Here is a 20891-nt window from a genome sequence, read left to right as displayed (position 1 = left end):
GAATGCTGTGCATGCCTTGATTGGCCCCCATCAAGACTTGGGAGGGGAAATCTGTGTGTTTGCCTCAACCCTTGTTGAGGCTTGAGGGGATTTAGGGGAGAGCACAAGTTGTGCTTTTCTTGATTGACCCTGTTGAAACAGAGGGGTAGTTGCCCCCCCCCCCACTTCACACCAGCCCCTGGGAGAAGGGTTGTTAGGGAATGCTGTAGGAGTTGGTGCTCCCATTATTAGCAAACTCCCTTTAAGACCAGATGAGAATAAAGTAAGCTTATTTAATTCCTTATTATGACTTCATTCCTGTCTTCCTGTCTGACTAGATCAAAAGTGAATCTGTTAGTGAGAGAGGTGCTATAAGCCCTCCTGTGTCTCCTTCCTAAGAAATGGCAAGGTCCATGTGCTTACTTGTCCAACAATTTCATTCATTGGAATTTTGGGCATAGGAGAGAAATGAACACATTGCACTAATAATTCTGAGAATCCTCTAAATATGTTTTCTCCATCTTAGGAATTCAAGATTTTCCTTCGCCAACCTCTGCTTCCAGCCTTTACTTTTCCATAGGAAATGGTCAATAAAATCCCAAACCCACGGATTCTGAGCTCCTTTCCCGGCCTAAATCTTCTCTTGTGACATTACTGCCAAGAGAGCAATTTTTTCTTTCTGTGTCTGGAAATTAAAAGAATTATATCTTTAGAACTTTTCCAGATGTTTATGCCACACTTCTACTTCCTCTAAAACCTCTTAGGAAAAACTTCCCCCAAGTACATAAACTCCTTACCACAGGCCAAAAGGAATTCTTGATAGAGGTAGGATTTCATGTGATGAATTTCTTTAGAAAATGCAATTCTGAGGAAATCATGTGGTATCAAGTAGCTGTAGTTTCCTTCTCTGGAAGTCAGGGATGATACTTGTCCTAGTTCTTCTCACAGGGTTGTTGTGAGAAAAATACCTTTTGGATGAATAGAATCTCAAAGTTGAAAGACAACTGATCCAGAGTCCATCTAGCCCAACTTGAAGTTGGCTGAGAATTCCCTCTACAATATACCCAACAAATGGTCCCCTGTCCTCTGCTTGAAGGGGAGGGACCCCACTATCTCTTCAGGAAGCATCCTACTTTTGGATGGCTCTAATCATTGGTGACTTCTCCCTTACATTGAACCTAAATCTGCCTTCATGAATCTCTTACCAGGACTCTGAGTTCTCCCTTCCGAGGTCAAGTAGAACAAGTCTAATCCCTCTTTTTCAGGATGAGTGAAAGCAATTAAATTTGATTAAGTAATCAAATACTTAAAGACATTAATCACATTACTCCAAATCTTCTGTTCTCTAACAATCTTTAGTTACTTCAACTAATTTATGTTTTTTCCATGTTCTGGATGTTTTCTAGTTTATTAATGTTCTTCCTAATATATGGACCTCAGATTTGAAGATAGGACTCCAGATGTGATTTGATCTGAACAGAAGAGAGCAAGAAAAATAGTTCCCTAGTTCTGACCTTTATGACTTTTGTAACATAGTCTCAGATAGAAAGAAAGAAAGAGAAGGAAAGAGAGAAGGAAAGGAAAGAGGAGAAGAAAGAAAGAAAGAGAGAAGGAAAGGAAAGAGAGGAAGAAAAAGACAAAGAAAGAAAAAGAAAGAAAGGAAAGAAAGAAGGAAAGAAAAAGAATTATTAAAAATTTACTATAGCTGGCAACTCAGCACCTTGTGGTTGAAATGCCCTGAGACTACAGGAGCACTTGGAGTTTCTAGAGTGTTACCATTTTTCCCATTGAACCTTCCCAGTTTTAATGAGGAAACAAAAGAAAAAAAAATCTCTTCTTCTTTCTACCAGAATGGCTGCCCAGGTTTTCTTGCCTTCATCACTTCATGCCTGGACTATCGTAATAGCCTGCTGATGGGTCTGCCTGCCTCCAGTTTCTCTCCCTACTCCAGTACATCCTCCAGTCAGTGGTCAAGGTGATCTTCCAAAAGTACAGGTCTGTCCATGTCACCCCACCCTCCTACTCAATAAAGTTCAGTAGCTCCCTGTCATTTCCAGGATCATACAGAAAATCCTCTGGAGTTCAAAGCCTTTAATAACCTAGCCCCACCTCCTTACCTTTCCAGGCTTCTTATACCTTATTACCCCCCACCCCTTCCCAATTCTCTTCAATCCAATGACACTGACCTCCGTGCTCCTCAAACAAAACACTCCATCTCCTGACTCATGCATTTTCTCTGGCTGACCTTGAATGCTTTTCCTCCTCATGTTTGCCTCTTAGCAACCCTGGCTTCTTTCAAGTCCTAGCTAAAGTCTCATCTTCTACTGGAAGCCTCTCCCGATTCCCTTCATTCTAGTCACTTCCCTCTACTGATTTTCTTCAAATGGTCACATCTGTAGCTTCTTTGGGCATAGTTGTTTATATGTTGTCTTCCCCATTAGACTGAACTCCAGAGCAGGGACTATCTTTTACCTTTTCTTTGTATATCAAGTGTCTGGCACATAGTAGGCATTTAATAAATGTTTATTGACTCACTTTCTAAGTTTTGACCATATGACCTGGGTTCAAATTTCATCTGTGACTTTACCTGTGGAATGTCTTACATTAATGTCTTTGTAATGACTTACCTTGTCTCAGGTTCCTCATCTGTAAAATGAGGGGTTTGGACTAGACAAGCAACTGCAGTCTCTTCAAGCTCCAGTCCATTATCCTAAGTCACAACTTCCCTAGATCTCATTTTCCTCATTGGTTAAATGAAGAGGTTTGAGTCACTTCTATTTCTTATGATAGCATAGCATTATCTTTGAGATAGGATAAGATGTGACCTTATCTTTTGGGGATGGTAGTAAAGCGAATTAAGTCCAAAACTAAATAGGTGGAACAGAGAGTTTTTATTGAATCTTGTTACTTGATTAAGGTTCTATAAATTATGTTTAAAATGAATAAAGTGGTGACAGATAGGTGGTACAGTGGATAGAACACTGGTCCTGGAGTCAGGAGGAACTGAGTTCCAATCTAGTCTCAAGACACTTACTAGCTGTGTGACCCTGGGCAAGCCACTTAATCCCAATTGCCTCCAATAAAATAAAATGAAATATACAAAGTGATTTTGTAGCAGAGAATAAGCTACAGTGAAAAGTGAAAATAACAGTGAAAGTGAAAATAGATACAGTAGTCAAAAGAAGCCAGTGTGAGCTTGGGCTTCGTGGAGATGGACAGCTTCCTGGAAGAAGGCAATAGTCCTGCTGTGTTCTGTTCTGGTCAGACTACATCTGGAGTGTTGCATTGAGTTGTGGGGGCTGCAGTTTAGAAAAGAGAATATCAAGAAGAAGGTTATCAGAATGAGTAGGGGACTCCAGGCCATCCCATGTCATCCCTTCATTATCTAAGGATGTTTGAGAGGAGCTCAGGAAGTCCGGGAGAAGAGTAGGAGTGTGTGTGGTGGGGGGGATGTGAGGGAAGAGGTTACCCGAGATGCAATCAAATGGAAGACTTGGCTATTCTTGACCCTTGAAGGAAGAACTAGGAGCAATGAGCAGGAAAGGTTTAAGAGCTGTCCAAAACGGCTGCTTTAAAAGGCAGTGCATTTCTCTGACATTTATCACCTATGTGATCTGGGGCAAAATCACTTGGTTTCCCTGTACCTCATCTGTGAAAGAATGGAGCTGGACTTGATGGGCCCTGAGGTCCCTTTCAGCTCGAGGATCATATGACCTGTGCTGGAAGGCCCCAGACAAAGACAGCGTGAGCATTCGTCTGGTGTGTGGTTGTGGGGAATCATTTTCAGTATGTACTGGAATAGAAGGGTTCTGAAGTCCTGTTTTAGCTTGTGACTGTGTCTGTCTGTATTTCTGTAGGGGAGAGTGTGGAGTTGGAGTCAGAAAGACTTGAGTTCCAGTCCGGCCTCTGACATTTACTAGCTGTGTGATCATAGGCATGGTGGTTTTACTTTCCTGGGTCTCGGTTTCCAGCTGTAAAAGGAAGAGGATGCACTAGAATTGCCTCTTAAGGGCCCTCCAGCTCAAAATCTTTAATCCGAAAGGACGAAGACCCTTTCTTGTTGTGATCAATTCTTTCTGGTTGGCAGGTGGCTTCAGGTGAGTTTCGGGTGCATCCTAGCAGAGCCAATGCCCTGTCTTAGCAGGGCAGGTGGGCTGCCGCTGGCCGCTGTCCAGCACTGCCTCTGAGTGCCCAAGAACTCCAGCGCTTCATTTTCATGGCTGAGTCCCGACAAGCTTCCGAGAGAAGAGCTGCTGGAACAAAAGGTCCAGCAGCTGGAGGCAAGGCGACACTCAGCACCTCCCGAGCCAAAACTGCAGCGAGTCACGGGTGGAGCTAGGCCTGGCTCAGGTCAATAGTGTCAATGTTAGCTGGCGTTTAGAAAAATACTGAAACAATCATCCAGGCTTTTCCTCGCCGTGCCTTTCTAGTCAAGCGCTCCCCACTTCCAGCCGCGGAAACTCTGTTTTCACCCCAACCCCATCCCACCCCCGCTCCCCTCCCCGCCCTTTCTCGGGGCTGCCCCTCACGCCCCCGGGGAACCTGGCAGCAGGAACTCAGGAGGGTGGGGCGGGGAGGAGGCGCGTGGATAAAGCCTTGGGGTTTGGAGGCAAGCTCCGAGGCGCCCGCGGGAGACTTGCGCCCTGCGCAGTGTTGGCCTCTGCGTGGTTCCCGGCGAACCCCTCGCTTGGTGAGTGAGGCAGGGAGCCGGGTGTGGGGCTGCGAAGGCCGGAAAGGAAGCTCGGTGAGGGCCTCGTAAGGTTCGGACAAGAAATGTGTCATTAAGCTTACTTAGCATTTTGAATTATAGTCAGAGGATCTCATTTGTCAGAAGAAACTGAGGCTCAAGGAAGACTTAGCCAGGGTCACGTGGGTAGAATATAGCCGGAATGGTAATTGGACCTCGATCCTCCAGCCCCAGAGTCCCCGCTCTTTTCTGTGAAAACACCCTGAGACACCTTGGTGGTCCACGAGTTCAGGACACTGGATTTAGCACTTCAGTTCAAAACCAGTCTCAGCTATTTACCACGTGGGGGACCTTAAGGGAGTCACTTCTCTCTGTAACTCAGCCTCCTCCTCTGTAAAATGAGGGAGTTGAATGAATAGGTAAGCTTTGCATCCCCGGTGCCTGGTAAATAGTAGAGAGATGCTTGTTTGATTGATCTTTGTAGATGCAATTATCTTGGGGTAGAGATGTACAATAAAGTCAAGAGATATATAGCTATAGATAGGGTTGTGAAGCCAGAGAATTATGATATGGTGCAATGAGTAAACTGTACCTGATATATTGTGAGCTCAGAGCAACCTACAAACAATAGGGAAGAACTCTGAAGATCTTGGGGTTCCCGGGAATTTGCCTTTGGAGTACAAGTGAGACAATCTAGGATTTTCTTTTTTGGTATGTATGCATTTATGTGAGTTTTTCAGGGAAAAAGGTGAGAGCTGCAGCGTCTCCACACTGGGATATGCAATTTGTCTTATACAGAATGATGGTTTTAATGTTTTCCCCAGTTTTTGTTTACTTTGGTATCCAAAAAACATGACTAGAATTGTCAGAAACTGGATGTTCCTCATGAGGCAAAACCAAACCAAAAGAAAACCAAAAAAAATCTGGTAAATTAAGAACGGTGAAAAGAGCCCTGGGTTGGGAATCAAATGACCTGTATTCTGGCTCAGATTGTGACATTGGGATTCTGCTTATCGGTGATAAGACCCTAGCCTTATCGATTTGCCTTCTGGGACTCAGTTTCTTCATTTGTAAAGGAAAGGGGTGGAATCCCGGATTTCTGAAGTCTCTTTCTGCTCTACATTTGTGGTCCCATGATCTGGCATCTCAGTAGGCACTCACTTTGGTTCTTTTTGCCATACTGAGACAGGTAAAGCCTATTTAGTGTAGATTCATAATGAAAATGGAGTTCTTCCCTTTCTTTGTTACCCAAAGTAACAGGCAGCTACATATTGGTAAAGCATCCTGTATACAAGAGCCAACTTTGATACCATCTTTAAAGGTAAATGATACCTTTACCAAAGCACCTTTGTATCTAATGCTATGGTAAGTACCCACATAGAATTTGAATGAATGTCTAGTGTCCTTCAGCATAAAGATTGAAAAAATTACTTAGGCTCATAGATTTACTAAATCCACCAAATCACTTCTACTGGTTCTATTCATCTGCACCTGATCAAGCCTGGCTTTGGGCTAATTAGGTGGTATGGTGACAGAATGCCAAATCCGAAGTCTGAAAGAGCTGAGTTCAAATGTGGCCTCAGACACTAACTAGCTGAATGACCCTGGGCAACTCACTTAACCTCTGTTTGCCTCAGTTTCCTCATCTGTAAAATGGAGATAATAATAACTTCTATTCTGCAGGGTTGTTTTAAGGATCAAATGAGATAATATTTTATCTATGGTTTTCTAAGTGTAGCTATTCCCCCCAGCAATGCAGATGGCAACTCCTCTCTCCTTAAGTAGATGGTCTTCATGAGTTGCCATATCTCAAAATATTATTGCATGGTGGACTGGATTCAAGGAATGAGCTTCTCAAATTTAGCTGTATGGGTTACCAGATGATAGAGATCACTGGACACGTATTCAGAGTCATTGTAATAGAACTTGCCAGAGTTGCAGTACAGTATGCTGGCATCACCTTTGAGAACCCATGATGGCCCCAGTCGAGCATCAAAGTAAGCCTTTGGGGAGGTTGTAAATAAATAACTATGCTATATAAATATAAGATTATTTATTATGTAATAATAATTGTGCAATAACAAGATTATTTATTATTATTCTAGAGACAGAGTGGTAGAGTACAGTGGATTCAAACTCAAATAGAAATGGGACCATACTTAAGGATCCCTGCAGTCTGTATACTGTCTTAGAAAAATTAGAAAATGTTAACATTATCTATGTTCTATTGTGTTTTGATTTGTTTTGTTAAATCATTCCCAGTTGTGTGTCAGTCTGGTTCCAGTGTATTTGGGAGGATGCTTGACATCTCTGGTGGAGTGGAGAGAGCCCTAGTTTTGGAGCCTAGAACTCCTGGGTTCTGATCTTGGCTCTGACAGAGTCTAGCTATGTGACCTTTAGCTCCTTGCAATCTCTCAGTGTTTTAGGAAATTCTCTAAGTTGATAAATTACAGGGAAGGTGATGACCTACATTGGCAGAGGAAGGAGTTTCCTGTTCCAATGAAATCACAGATTCAGTCCTTCTTCCTGTTGGTCCTATGGGCTCTGTTCCTATAAGTGTCTTTTTATTGTCATTTTCAGTCATGTGCAGCTCTTCATGATCCCATTTGGAGTTTTCTTGGCAAAGTTAATGGAGCAGTTTGCCATTCCTTCTCCAGCTCATTTTACAGATGAGGAAACTGAGGCAAACAGGGTTAAGTAACACAGCTAGTAAATGTCTGAGGCCAAATTTGAATTCACAAAGATGAATCTTCCTGACTCCAGGCCTGACACTTTACTGTGCCACCTAGCTGCCCACTGATAAAGCTCTGCCTTGCTGTGAAATACTGGTGGAAATTAGCCCAAATAAGTGGAAGCATTACCCAGTATAGAGAGAGCCAGACTTGGAGTCAGGAAAACCTGGGTGCAAGTCCCACTCAAAGGTCACCCCTTTTGGAGCCAATCAGCAAGACCAATCTAATAGCCTAGAAGATTTTTCCAGTAGGTTTCATTGGAGCATTAATTTGGAAGTCATTCTCTCATTAGGAGGTGTTGCATATATTCAACAGAATATGAACTTTGTTATTGAATACAACATCCTAACACTTTTCACAGACTGTCCAAGACCCTGGATCTCATTTAACCTTTTAGTGCCCCAGGCAACTTTCTAAAATGATTAGTTTTGGGGGCAGCTAGGTGGTGCAGTGTTTAGAGTACCAACCCTGAAGTCAGGAGGACCTGAGTTCAAATCTGGCTTCAGATCAAACACTTGACACTTACTAGCTGTGTGACCCTGGGCAAGTCACTTAACCCCGATTGCCTAAAAACAAATAAAAAAAGATTAGTTTTGGAATAGTTGCTGATCCGCATTGGGACAGGGAATTCCCTCCCAGTATAAAGCCAGGTCTTCTCCTGGGATCCCACTAAAAAACCCAAACAAATGCCAATAGATCAGGTGAGTTCATTAGTTTCTAAGAGCACCAGGCTAGATAATACAGATTTCACCACCCCAATTCTGCTCTGGGTTTTCAGGTAAATCTCTTGCTGTTCTTGCTCTTATCTTTTGAACTTCCATTCCAAAGATAAGAAAACCAGATGAAGCTACAGTGAATCACATGTATGAAAAACAACACCTTCCTAGCCATAAGAGCTGTCCAACCATGCAATAGGTTACCAGGTACAATGGGAAGAGAGCAAAGTTTGAGTTGGAATCTTGGCTCTGCCACTTAACACCTGTGGGGTTTTGGACAAATTACTGAACCTCTCTGGGCCTCAGTTTCTTCATCTGTAAAAAGGAGGGAATCAGACTAGATCGCTTTTAAGATCCACTCCAGCTCTAAATCTATGTTCTGTAGGGGAGCTAGGTGGCACAGTAGATAGAGGATTGAGTTGATAATTAGGAAGATCTGAGTTCAAATCCAGCGTCTGACACTAGCTGTGGGACTTTGAGCAAGTCCCTTAACCTTTGTTTGCCTCAGTTTCCTTATCTATAAAATGGGGATAACAATAGCATCTACCTCCCAGGGTTGTTGTAAGGATCAAATTAGATAATAATTGTAAAGTGCCTGGTGCATAGTAAGCTTTCTATAAATATTAGTGATGGTGATAGTGATGGTGATGATGATGACAAGTGATCTGACAATCTTATGACCTTGGTAGGTTGTAAATTTCCTGGTACTAGAGGTCTTCAAGCAGAACCCACACAATTCTTTGTCAGGGAGGCGTAGAAGGCATTTCTCTTTTAGTTCAGGTTTGGATTAAATGTGGTCCCCTCCAACTCTGGGAGATTCTCTGACTCTGTGAAATGGGGAACTTTCTCATGAAGTTTTGATGTTATTTCCAAACATTAACAAGAAAGCAAAAATTTCTACAAAGTCATTTACATAGTGAATAGTCTGTAAGTTGATATTCTTAGAACTTTAAAATATAAAATAGCAAATCGTTCATCATAGTGGGCAAGGAATTACTTTTTTTTTACTTAAAATATCTAAAAAGATTCTTTAAAAATTTATTAAAAAATTACTTTCAGTTTGAAAAGAACCTCAGAGACTAATGAAACATGATGAAATATCTTGGAATGTTGTGAGCCTGTGAAGATAAATATTATGTTTGGAAACATTTCCTTGTCTTCATTGTAGCTACACAGCAAGCTTGTTGTTGAATATTTAGTGAGTAAATACTGAATATTTAATGAATCTTATAGGAAAACATAATGATTCCCACATGTCAACTTTTTGTGATTATTTTATATCATTTTTTTCTTCACCAAGTTCAAAGCACCTTTGATAAATAATGGCATTTTAAGCCTGTAGTATTTACATTAAGCATTGAATTCTGGAAATATAAAGGTTCAGTAATTGACTTTATAAAGCATCCAGTTTTCCTTGACGCTGAGCTTCTGCTCCAGTTCTTTCAGGAATTCTCAGACAGATTCAAAGTTTCTTTTACCAGGGATTGGTTTGGATAGGTTTAACGAAAGTGGGGTTAGGGATATTTGATAGGTAGTGAATAGGTACAGTGATTTGGCAAATGGAACAAACAGGTGTCACTGTAAGGTAAGATCGACCTCGGCACCCTATCTTTTTACTCCCTCCTCCCAATGGATAACATGGGAAGGGCCCATTTTTTCCAACCACATCTTTATCCTCCATTGTGCCAATCATGGATCAAGGACTTTTTGGTTTACATCTCTCCATAATCCTAGCTCTGAGTTGGGAGATTAGCTTGAGGCATTTAGGTTTTAAGCCATCTGCCTACTACAACAATATCTTATTTTAGCCCAGGGAAAAGGGAGGGGGAAAGGTTGGGTCTGATTTAATTCTGCTATTTGGGAAGTTAATAAAAAGTTATAAATAAAAGTTATCACCATAAGATCCTTTCCAACTTAAAACTCATGGAGCCCTCAGGTCAGAATGAAACCCTGACTGTCAGGACAGAAGTCTAAACCAAAGGACAGAACTCTAAACTAATAGACAGAAGTCTATTTTTATTTGTCTCAACCCAGCTATTCACTGACATCCTCCATTTACCTTCTCCCAGCATGGAATTCATATAGAGATTGACATTACAAAGTATATCAAAGGAAAGTGTTTTCAAAGAACAAATTAAATAAATCTTAAAGACTTAAACAAAAAATTTAATAAGAAGTTTTACAGAACAGAGGAATTTAGCAGTAAAGATCTGCCATTTGCAAGTAGAGGTAGAAACAGCAAGAAAGGAAAGTTGAAGCCCTCTATAATTTCCTGCAGTCTGTCAGAGAAGGCCATCTATCCTTCATCTCTTAGGCAGGCATCATGGAAACCACTTTGACATCGTAGCCTTAATCCCCCATTCCAAAGGCCCATGTTCTACCTGTCTGGACTTATCTATTGGTAGAACTCTTAACAGTTCCCAAATCTTTTGAAGCCATCTGGGTTCATTATTCCTCCGCCACCAGAGTCACAGCTGAATCACCAGATTCTCTTTCCTAAGGCTGTTCCTCTGGAGCCACAAATCCCAGAATCCTTAGTTAAGTTTCAGAACTTTTTTCCAGTGCCTTCCACGGATGGGAGAAAACAATGTCTTCCTTTAAGATACCTCCTCTTTCATTCCTGACTCGTGCCGAGAGATTCCAATCCCCTATTCGGGCTTCCTTCACACAGTGTACCTCCTTGGCGGGGTATCATTAACAAAGGGTACTACCTGGGCTATATTCAGAAAGCATTAGGCTTGGATTCAGCCCTGGCTCTGCCACTCACGCCCTGTACGGGCTTGGATGATCCCTTCCTCTTTCTGGGACTCAGGGTTTTTTATTTTTGTTTTCATTTTTAAAACAAGATAGGTCAGACTAGATGAGTTCTGAGATCCCTTTTATCTCCGACATATTGTAATTCTAAGGGTTGGCCCAGACTGACGAGTCAAATCATATGAGTTCTCATGGGCTTAGGCAGACCAAACTTTATAGGAGGTTGTCCATATTCTGGAGAAAGACACAGCAACCACGTCAACTGAGTCCTCTATGAATTTATGCTGTCTAACCTCAATGGTGTTTTCACCATCTTGTGTCAACACTCATCTATCTCCAGTTGACTATTGCCCTTCTCAAAGTAGATATTTGAAGTTTTCTTTCAATTCCTTAAGAAATCTGATCTCCTGTCTATAGGGGAAATCTTGGCCTTTCAAAACTTTTCTTCCTCTGCACCCATCCTCTCTGCTGATGCTTTGGTCTCAGAGACTGAGGTGGTCTTTCTCCTTAGCGGGGTTAGCCTTTCTGTTTGGGCCCTTTGTCCCATCCCTGACCAATTTCTCAGAAGTTTAAGCCATCAGGCCTTTCCTTACCCTATCTTCAGCTTCTCCCAGTGTCCTAGATCCTTATTAGTTGCTTAGTAGTATGCCCAGGTCACCTCTATTCATAAAACAAAAACAAACGAACAAAAAAACTTTCCTCAAATATATCAATTCCTCAAGCAATTGTCCTCAATTTCTTCCCTTTCACCACGGAAATTCTAGAAAAAGTTGCTAACACTCATTGCCTCCACTTCATTATCATTGGTTCCCTCTTCAGCCCTTGACAATCCAGCTTCTAAAGCCACAGCTGAAACAGCTTTCAAGTTACCAGTGATCTGGTAATCAATTAAACTGGCAGTCTTTTCTTAGTCCTGATTATCTTTGACTTTTCTGTAGCTTTTGACTTCCCTCCCGGATTTTCTTGCTGTCTCTATAACCACTCGTCCTCAGTTGCCTTTGCTGGTTGAGCACCCATCTCTGCAGCATAAGCTTGAGTATCCCGTGAGACGGCCTGGGTTTTCTTCTCTTCTTTCTTGCCATTCTCTTCTTTGGAGATCTCAACATCTCCCATAAGATCAACCATCAAAACTACACAGAAAACTTCTAAAACTATTTTTCCACTCTATCTACATGTGTGTACACAGTTATTTGCATGTTATCTTCCTCCATTAGAAAGTGAACTCCTCAAGGGCATGGACCATATTTTTGCCTTTCTTTTTATCCCCAGTGCTTAGCACAATGTGTTGACTGACTAATTCATCTCTCTGAACTCTAATCCTATGCCTCTAAATTTCTGCTAGACATCTTCATCTGGATGTCCCACCAGAACTTTAAACTAAACATGTCCCAAATTGAACTTATTCTCTTCCTCTGTAAATCTACACATTTCTATTAAAGGTGCCACCATCTAGGTGAAATGCTGGAGTCTTCTTTGACTTATCTCTCCACCTTTCCATAGGCAAGTGCCACGTCCTATTGATACTACATCTCCATTTCTCATATCCAACCTTTCTTCATCCTCCCTGTCACTACTCTCATCCAGGCCTATGCCGTGTCTCTCCCAGACTATTGCAATAACCTCCTAATTGGTCCTTGCATTTCCAGATTATTCTCCCCCTCTCAAAACCATTCTTCAGATGCCTAACTCAGTAATCTTCCTAGGAAATGTAGGGCATCGTTGCTTTTGCCCCTCTACCCTGGGAACGTGCAGGTTGTTGAACAGAGGACCCAGCACAAACCCGGTTGCCCTCTGGACTGATGTCACTTGGGTCTGGGAATAGGAGGTGTTCACAGAAGCATGACATGTCCAAGATTAAGAAGCGACTTCCAGACAGAGGTCTGCTGCTTTTCCTTTGTACCACAAGGAGCCCTTCCTGTTGTTCCCAGCTGATATTCCCTCCTTCTGCTCCGTTGCCTTGTATTTATTTTATACACATACAAACACATATGTACCTATATGTAAATACGTCCATTTATACATGGGTGTTTACATACATGTACATATGAAAAGGGCAGCTAGGTGGCACAATGGATAGAGTGCTGGGCCTTCTTGAGTTCAGATTTGGCTTCAGATACTTCCTAGCTGTGTGACCCTGGATAAGACACTTAAAATGGGGTCACAGAGAGTCAGATGTGACTGAAACTACTGAACAACAAGTATATATGAATGTATTCATGTATGTATATATTCCTGTACATGCATTCATGTTATATATACTTATATTCATCCTTATACACATATGTGGTCTCCTTCAGTAGAACATATGCTTCTTGGGAACAGTTTCATTCTTTGTCTTTGTATGCCCAGCACATAGCACAATGGCTGGCACACTGAAGGTGCTTAATAAGTACTGGTTGATTGATTGGATCTCCCTTCTCCAGTCTCAGGATAATTATCCAGCAACTGTTAATCTTTTACTTTAAATATATTAATGGCTTTATTTGATGACTGGCAAAATAATTGAAGGAGCAGCTAGGTGGCGCCATAGTGCGAAGAGCTCAGGGCCTGAAGTCACGGAAGACTCATGTTCCTGAGTTCAAATCCAGTCTCACTTACTAGCTGTGTGACCCTGGGCAAGTCACTTACCTGTGTTTGCTTAGTTTCCTCATCTACAAAATCAGCTGGAAAAGGAAATGCCAAACCACTCTAGCATCTTTGCCAAGAAAACTCTAAAATGGGGTCACAGAGAATTGGACACAACTGAAAAGACTGAATAACAACAATAACAACAAAATATTTGGAAAAAAGGCCTGCTTATACTCTAAATATATTTGATTATCCCTAAGTCTCCAGACAAAGGAGTGGCAGAAAACTTCTCATTGCCCTTGTAGGACACAGTATCTTTGCTATTGGTTTCCGTGTCTTTCTATCTCCTGCAACTAACATAGTATCTGGCCCCTTGTAAAAGCTTAGTAAGTATTTTTCGCTAGTATCAATGTTAGCTGCAGTTACTAAAATATTTACCCGTATTTACTTTTGTTGTGTTTTACTGACAGAGAAGCCACCAGCGTGGCCAATGTCCCAAGTTCTCTAGTTTGGAAAAGAATCCTGGTTCATTTGGCCAAAGAAGGCTCTGGTGATTCAACACTTGATCCCCTAAATTGCTGGCAAATGCCCAGATGTATTTGTACCCAATTGTCTGCAGCATCACACCCTTTAAGCTACTTCCCTGGACAGGTACAGCTGTATTTATCTCTGAGGGTCCCACAGTATTGTTCTGGAATGTGTCTACTTCTTTTGGAATACTAGGCCACCTGACCTCTTCTGTGACTCATTATAACTCACTCTTCACTGTCTATGCCTCATGATTCAATTTCTTTTTTCAGTGACCCAATTCCTGTTTTCATTGTTCTCCTTGTTTTTTTGTTTATTTGTCTGAACTTGACCTGAGATTCCACGGGATCATGATTTGTAGATTGGGGGCTGGAAGGGACCTTCAAGGCCCATTTTATAGATAAGGAAACTGAGACTTAGGGACGTTAAGTGGCTTACCCCAGGTCCCATACCTAGTACGTGAACAAGACAGGATTCAAACTTAGGTCTTCTTCACTCTTAATTTCACCACTGGATCTACTAGATCCTTAGCTGCCTCCCAATTTTTAGAGAGTTGCTCTTGAGCATTGAGAGGTTAATTCAAGTCAAATCAGCAAACATTTATTAAGCACTTACTGTGTGCAAGTACTATACTAACTGTTGGGGATACAAAAAGAGGTCAAAAATAGTCTCTACTCTCTGGGGAGAAAACATGTGAACAATTATGTACAAATAAGATTTTATATACATATATACACGTATATGTGATAATATTATATAATGTGTGTATATACAGACACAGACACACAGAGACTCACACATATGTATTTATATAATATGTGATGATATATGATAAATTGGAGATTATCTCAGGGGAAAGCCATTAGCATTAAGGGGGCCTGGGAAAGGCTTCTTGAAAAGGTGTGATTTTAGCTGAGACTTGAGGGAGGAGCCAGGAGGTGGAGACAAGGACGGAGATCATTCCAGACGAGGGGGACAGCCAGTGGGAGTGACTGGTCTTGGAGTACCCTAGGGGAGGTGTCGCAAAGAGGCCAGTGTCACTGGATGGCAGAGTACTTGAGAATAAGGCATAAGAGACTGGAAAGCTAGAAAGGGGTCAGGTTACAAATGGCTTTAAAAGAGCAACAAAAGATATTATATTTGATCCTGGAAGTAATAGGGAGCCACTGGAGTTTATGGGATAGGAGAGTTCAGACCTGAGTTTAAGGAAGATCAGTTTGACAGCTGGGTGAGCCAGGGTGCACCAGGGTGGTTGTAGTGTAAGAAGAAAGAATGGGGGTCGGGGGAAAGAGAGATGATATGAAGATAGAATCAACAGGGCTTGGCAAGACATTGAATTGGAAGAGGTGAAAAGAGCGAGGAGTCAAGGATGACCCAATGCTCGGGTTACTGGGATGGTGTAGATGCCCTCAGTAGTTACATGGAACTTTGGATGAGGGAAAGATTGGGGAGGGTGGAGATAATGAATTCAGTTTTGGATGTATTGAAGGACATTCTTATATGATGCCCAGTAGGCAGTTGGAGATTCAAGATCGGGAGTCAGAGAGAGGTTAGGACTGGATAAACAGATTTGCATAGCAATAATAATTGAATCCTTGAGAATTAATAAGATCACAAAAAGAAATGCTATAGTATGAGAAGAGAAAAGGCCCAGGATAGAGCCTAGAAGGGAAGCCTGTTGTTAGTAGGTATGACCTGAATGAGATCCAGAAAGGGAGACTGAGAAGGAACAATCAGACAGGTAGGAAGAAAACCAGTGACTTTCCCAGGGTAACACAGTTGATATGTGTCAGTTATTGATCTCAGGCTTTCCTGACTCTGAGGCCAATTCTCTTACTGTCTACTATATTGCCCCAACCACTGCTACAATGATTTACTTGTTTTGGGTTTCTTTTTTCATCCACAACCCCTCACATGTAGTCCCCACGTGCTCATGTACTAGAATATCTGGGCCCATCAGCACTGCTATTGTGAGAGTTTAAAGGCAAATAGAGCCCATAACTAAGACTTTCAAAGTAGACTTTCCCTCGATTCAGATGAATTGAATTTTGTGTGGCGCTATCTCAGCTTTTATATTCTCTTCAACTCACTCATGGCCTCAAAAACTTGATCAAGGATTAGATACTGCTCTGAGATTTGTTTAGAAATCACTACTTGATCTTGCATATTTAATGAATCTAGTTCTTAATGTTGAACTTATTTTTAAATTGTTTCCTCCAGATAAATAATTTCCGTCTTGATTTCTTGGTTATATTAACAGCTTATAATTTTATAATTAGGGATCTGAGGTTTACAAACTCCTGTGTTCAGCATGGATAGCCCTGCACTATCTGGACCCAACTTTCAATTCCAGCCTAATTCTGGCATTACTCCCCTTCACACAGACTATGGTTCAGCCAAACTGCCCTTGCTGGTTCTCACATACAATGTTCTAAATCTTCCTTCTCCACGTCCTTTATTTAAAAAAAAAATCTTTATTATATCTAGTTACATGTTAACAAGACTGAAAATTCTAAGGCTGAAATTAACTACAAAAATATGAACTATCCAAATTAACCAAATAGGAATTAGAGTTTCTGAACAACCCAATTTCAGAAAGAGATTTGGTGTTTGGTCCCAAATTTGGAGCAGCTAGGGGGCACAGCAGATAGAGTGCCCAGGCTGGAGTCAGGAAGACATCTTCCTGAGTTCAAATCTGGCTTCAGACACTTCATCACTTAACCATTTGCCTCAATTATTCATCTGTAAAATGAACTGGAGAAGGAAATGGCAAACACTCCAGTATCTTTGCCAAGAAAGTCCCAAATGGGATCATGGAGAGTTGGACACAATTGAAAAATGACTGATCAACAACAACTCCCCACAACTAGTTTGTAAAGTCCTCAAGACAAGAATCAGGTTTTGTACTTCTTTATATTTTCATCACCTTTGCTATTCAGACATTTCAGGCCTGTCTGACTCTTTGTGACCCCATTTGGGGTTTTCTTGGCAAAGATATTTTGATGGGGTTATGGGACCTGGACCCCTAAAAGGAAAAGACCATGTCTTTGGGACCTGGACCCCTAAAAGCCCCTGAACTTCTCTCACTGGTGTTTTGCCTGAGGAAGGTGGCCCATCCCAGTCTACCTGGATACTCAATAATCTTTTTAACTGCCCTTTCACTGTGGCTCCCCAACCATTTAACGCCTTTCATTGTCTGCACCTGGCCCACCCCAGGCTACTTGCCGCTCCTTAATCCCATCCAGATCGTCTAGTAGTCATTTTTGTATAGAAGTATCAGTCCCATCCTCATCAAATTCATAGATTTACTAGGAATCTTACTGGCCTTACTGGTGTTATAATAAAACCTCACTACTCTGACTGAAAGTAGGCTTGAGTGGTCAAATTCTTTCAAGGCAGACCCCCCTGTACCCTTGCATTTTGGGGTTCCCAGCACCTCAAACTACAACAGTTTGCCATTTTCTTCTCTAGCTCATTTTACAAATAGGGAAACTGAGGCAGACAAGGTTCCATGACTTGCTCAGACTCACACAGCTAAGTGTCTGAGGCCAGATTTGAACAGGTCTTCCTGACTCCAGGCCCTGCAACTCTATGTGTTGCACCCTAGCTGCTCCTTTCATCACTTAGCAAGATACTTTACCTGGAGTAGATGGTCAGTTAAGATTTTGCTGCTGTTACTATTTAGAAGGAGGAAGAGGGGAGAAGGAGGAGGAGGAGGAAGGATGTTGATATACTAGAGGGAGTCTAGAGGAGGACAGCCAGAATGGTAAAGGTTTTCAGGTTTATATATGAGGATCTGGGGAAGGAATGTTTGAGATATGTAGCTGGAGAAGAGAACACTTGGGGTGGGGGGGAGGGGAAATGTTCTTGGTCTTCAGTATTTGAAAGATTGCCTTATTGAAAACAATATTAGCAGCATTCTGCTTATCCCCTGAGGAGAAAACTAGGAGCAATGGGTGGAGGCTTCAGAGAAGCTGATTTGGGCTCAATGTCAGGAAAAACTTCCTCACAATTAGAAGCGTCCAAAAAGTAGATGCGGCTGCCTCAGGAGGCAATGGATTCCCAAGGTCTTGGAGCAAAATGTTGTAGAGAGGATTCTTGTCCAGGTATGAGTTAGGTAGATGGCTCCTATCTCTCAAATCCTGATGATGTTGTTCAATGGAAAGAGTCCTGGACTTGGAATCAGGAAGAGCTGAGTTCAAATCCTGCCTCAGACACTTCCTAGCTTTGTGACCTTGGATAAGTCAGCTCATCCCTGCCTGCCTCATTTTCCTTATCTGTAAGCTGGGGATAATAATAGGACCTACCATGTTGTTATGAGGCTCAAGTGAGCTAATCAATGTGCAAACCTGAAGGTGCTATATAAACGTTGTTATTATTTCTTACACTGCTAAAGCTTATGTGACCTTAAACTGAATTTAAAACTTGCCAACTAATGACATCATTGTTTCAATTGCTGATCACTATTAAGAATGGGTTATGCTCAGTTTCTGTTTTGCAAGAGAATTGTTTCAACAGCTCTGCCCTCATCCCTATTCTAATTTCCTATAGCAACAGAGGCAGTTAAGAATCCCCTAGAATAGCTTTTTCCTGGTGGTCCCAAATAGCCATTGCTTCCTGTTCTGTTTGAGAACCCGGAAGCCATGTGGCACCAGGGAAAGCTGGGAATTAGAGGAATGAAGAAATAGAGTGGTTCAGGAAAATGAGTTCTAGAGTCAGAGGATCTGGGTTCAAATACTTAGCTTGCTTATCTGTAAGATGAGAGGGTTGGAGATGGCCTCTGATGCGCCTTGGACTGAACCCTTCTTTGGCGCAACTCCTTTATAGAATTTAGTATTGGAGCAGACATGGAAATTCATCTGCGGACAGCCAGGTGGAAATGGATAGAGCGCTGGTCCTGGAGTCAGGAAGATCCAAGTTCAAATCTGGTTTCCAACACTTACTAGTTTATTTAACCTCTATTTATCTCAGTTTCCTCATTGGTAAAATGGGAGTAATTAAAGCACCTTTCCCTCTCAGGGTTGTTGTGAGGAACAAATGAGATAATAATTGTAAGCATTTAGCCCAGTGCCAGGCACACAGTAAGTGCTGTATAAATGTTAACTTATATTATTGTTGTTAATCCAGGCCAACGTCTTTTTTGGTGCAGGAATCCCTGGAAAATGCTCATCTTTCAATTAACATTCAAAAAATACCTAATATGTATGAGGCACCCTGCTAGACGTGGATCTCATCTGAAGATGTTTTGCAGTCAGCCGTCTGTCAGTTCATAAACATTTATTAAGCTATGTGCTTAATACTAGGTGCTACGTGCTAGGTACTGTGCAGTCTAACAAGCTTCTCCCCTTCCCTGTTGCCCTTTTCCCCTTGGCCTATAGTAGGGGATGTTTTTGCTGGGGCTGCTCCCTACATGTTGGGAGGGGTGGCAATGAAGGAGATATTTGATGAATCTAATTGATCCGTGTTTGTTCTTTTGGGTTCCTTCTGGGTTTCTTTTGGCCCCATAACTACTCTTTACAAAGACAGGTCTCAGGGTATCTAACTGGAATGTATAGTGACCTGACTGTCCCTTATTCTCTGTGTAGATGACAGTGGTGATTACACACACGTCACTGAATGAAGATGGAGAAAATTCTGTCACTGTTCTGACTGGGTCCACTACACATTTGTTACACAACCTCGGCCCTCACTGCTACTACACAGTCCTACTATGCATCCCTTTATCAACTCCCTCCCATCCTCCACAGTGGCTCTTCTAAACCTTCTCATTCTGCCTCAAACCTCTCGTGGCTCCCCTTCCTTTACTCGGTCAGCTGAGAACCTTGTCCCATATTTTACAGAAAAAATCGAGGCTGTTCACCTTGAGCTCCTTCTCTCTTCTTCCTCATGTACTGTCGCAGATGCCTTCTGCCACTCTCTCCTCCTTCACCCCTGTAATGAAATGGCCTTACTCTTTACCAAGGCCACCCCCTCCATTTGGTCCAGTGATGCCATTCAAGCAAATGCCCTCCCCTGTCATCCCCACTCTTTCACTTATTTTCAGTGTGTCCCTCTCCACTGACTTCTTCCCTACTGCCTACAAACATGCCCATGTCTCCCCAAACCTGAAGTAAACCCTCAGTTGATACTTCCATCCCTGCTAACTCTCTTCCTATGTATTTTCTGCCTTTTATAGCTAAACTCCTCCAAAAGGCTGTCCACAATTGGTGCTTCCACATTCCTCTTAGTCTCTTCTTAACCCCTTACAATCCAGCTTCTGGCCTTATCATTCCACTGCAGCTGCTCTCTCCAAAGTTACTAATGATCTCTTAGTCGCCCAATCTGATGACCTTTTCTCAATCCTCATTCTCCTTGACTTCTAGGCAACCGCTGACACCCCTCTCTCCTCCTTAATACTCTCTTCCCTCTGGGTTTTCTAGATGTCACTCTTTCCTGGTTCTTCTCCTACCTATTTGACTGCTCCCTCTGTCTCCTTTGCTGGATCCTCATCCAGATCGTGGTAGATGTCCCTCTGGTTCTGCCCTGGACCCTCTTCTCTTCTCCCTCTATACTACTTCGCTTGGTGATTTCATCAGCCCCCATGGATTTAATTATCATCTCTATGCTGATAATTCTCAATTCTACCCATCCTGCCCCAGTCTGTCTGACGACCCCTAATCTCACATCTCCAACTGCCTTTCAGACATCTCAAGTTGTGACGTCTGGCAGACATTTTAAACTTAATATGGCCAAAAGAGAAGTCATCATCTTTCCCTCTAACCCCTTCCTACCTTCTTTATTGTTGTGGAGGGCAACACCATTTCCCCAAAACCTCACACTCACAACCTAGGAAACATCCTGGATACCTCATTCTCTCTCTCATCCTCCATATTCAAGCTGTTACCAAGGCCTGTCAATTTCACCTCTGCAGCCTCTCTCCAACATGTC

The 20891-nt window shown here is 42.1% G+C and overlaps 1 protein-coding gene across 3 annotated transcripts in view; it reads left to right on the top strand.

The window, feature by feature from the left end:
* The first annotated feature begins 4610 nt into the window (after positions 1–4610).
* The window catches only part of LOC114050580 (collagen alpha-5(VI) chain-like), a 120497-nt gene continuing 104216 nt past the window's right edge, over positions 4611–20891 (top strand). For all 3 annotated transcript variants that reach the window (XM_027872379.1, XM_027872378.1, XM_027872380.1), the window contains exon 1: positions 4611–4669. The gene's annotated coding sequence lies outside the window, so the exon portion shown is untranslated. The remainder of the gene's footprint in view (positions 4670–20891) is intronic.

This window comes from Vombatus ursinus, unplaced genomic scaffold (assembly GCF_900497805.2).
Source record: "Vombatus ursinus unplaced genomic scaffold, bare-nosed wombat genome assembly UNPS02014799.1, whole genome shotgun sequence".
Lineage (NCBI taxonomy): Eukaryota > Metazoa > Chordata > Mammalia > Diprotodontia > Vombatidae > Vombatus > Vombatus ursinus.
This window is presented reverse-complemented; position numbering and strand designations above follow the sequence as displayed.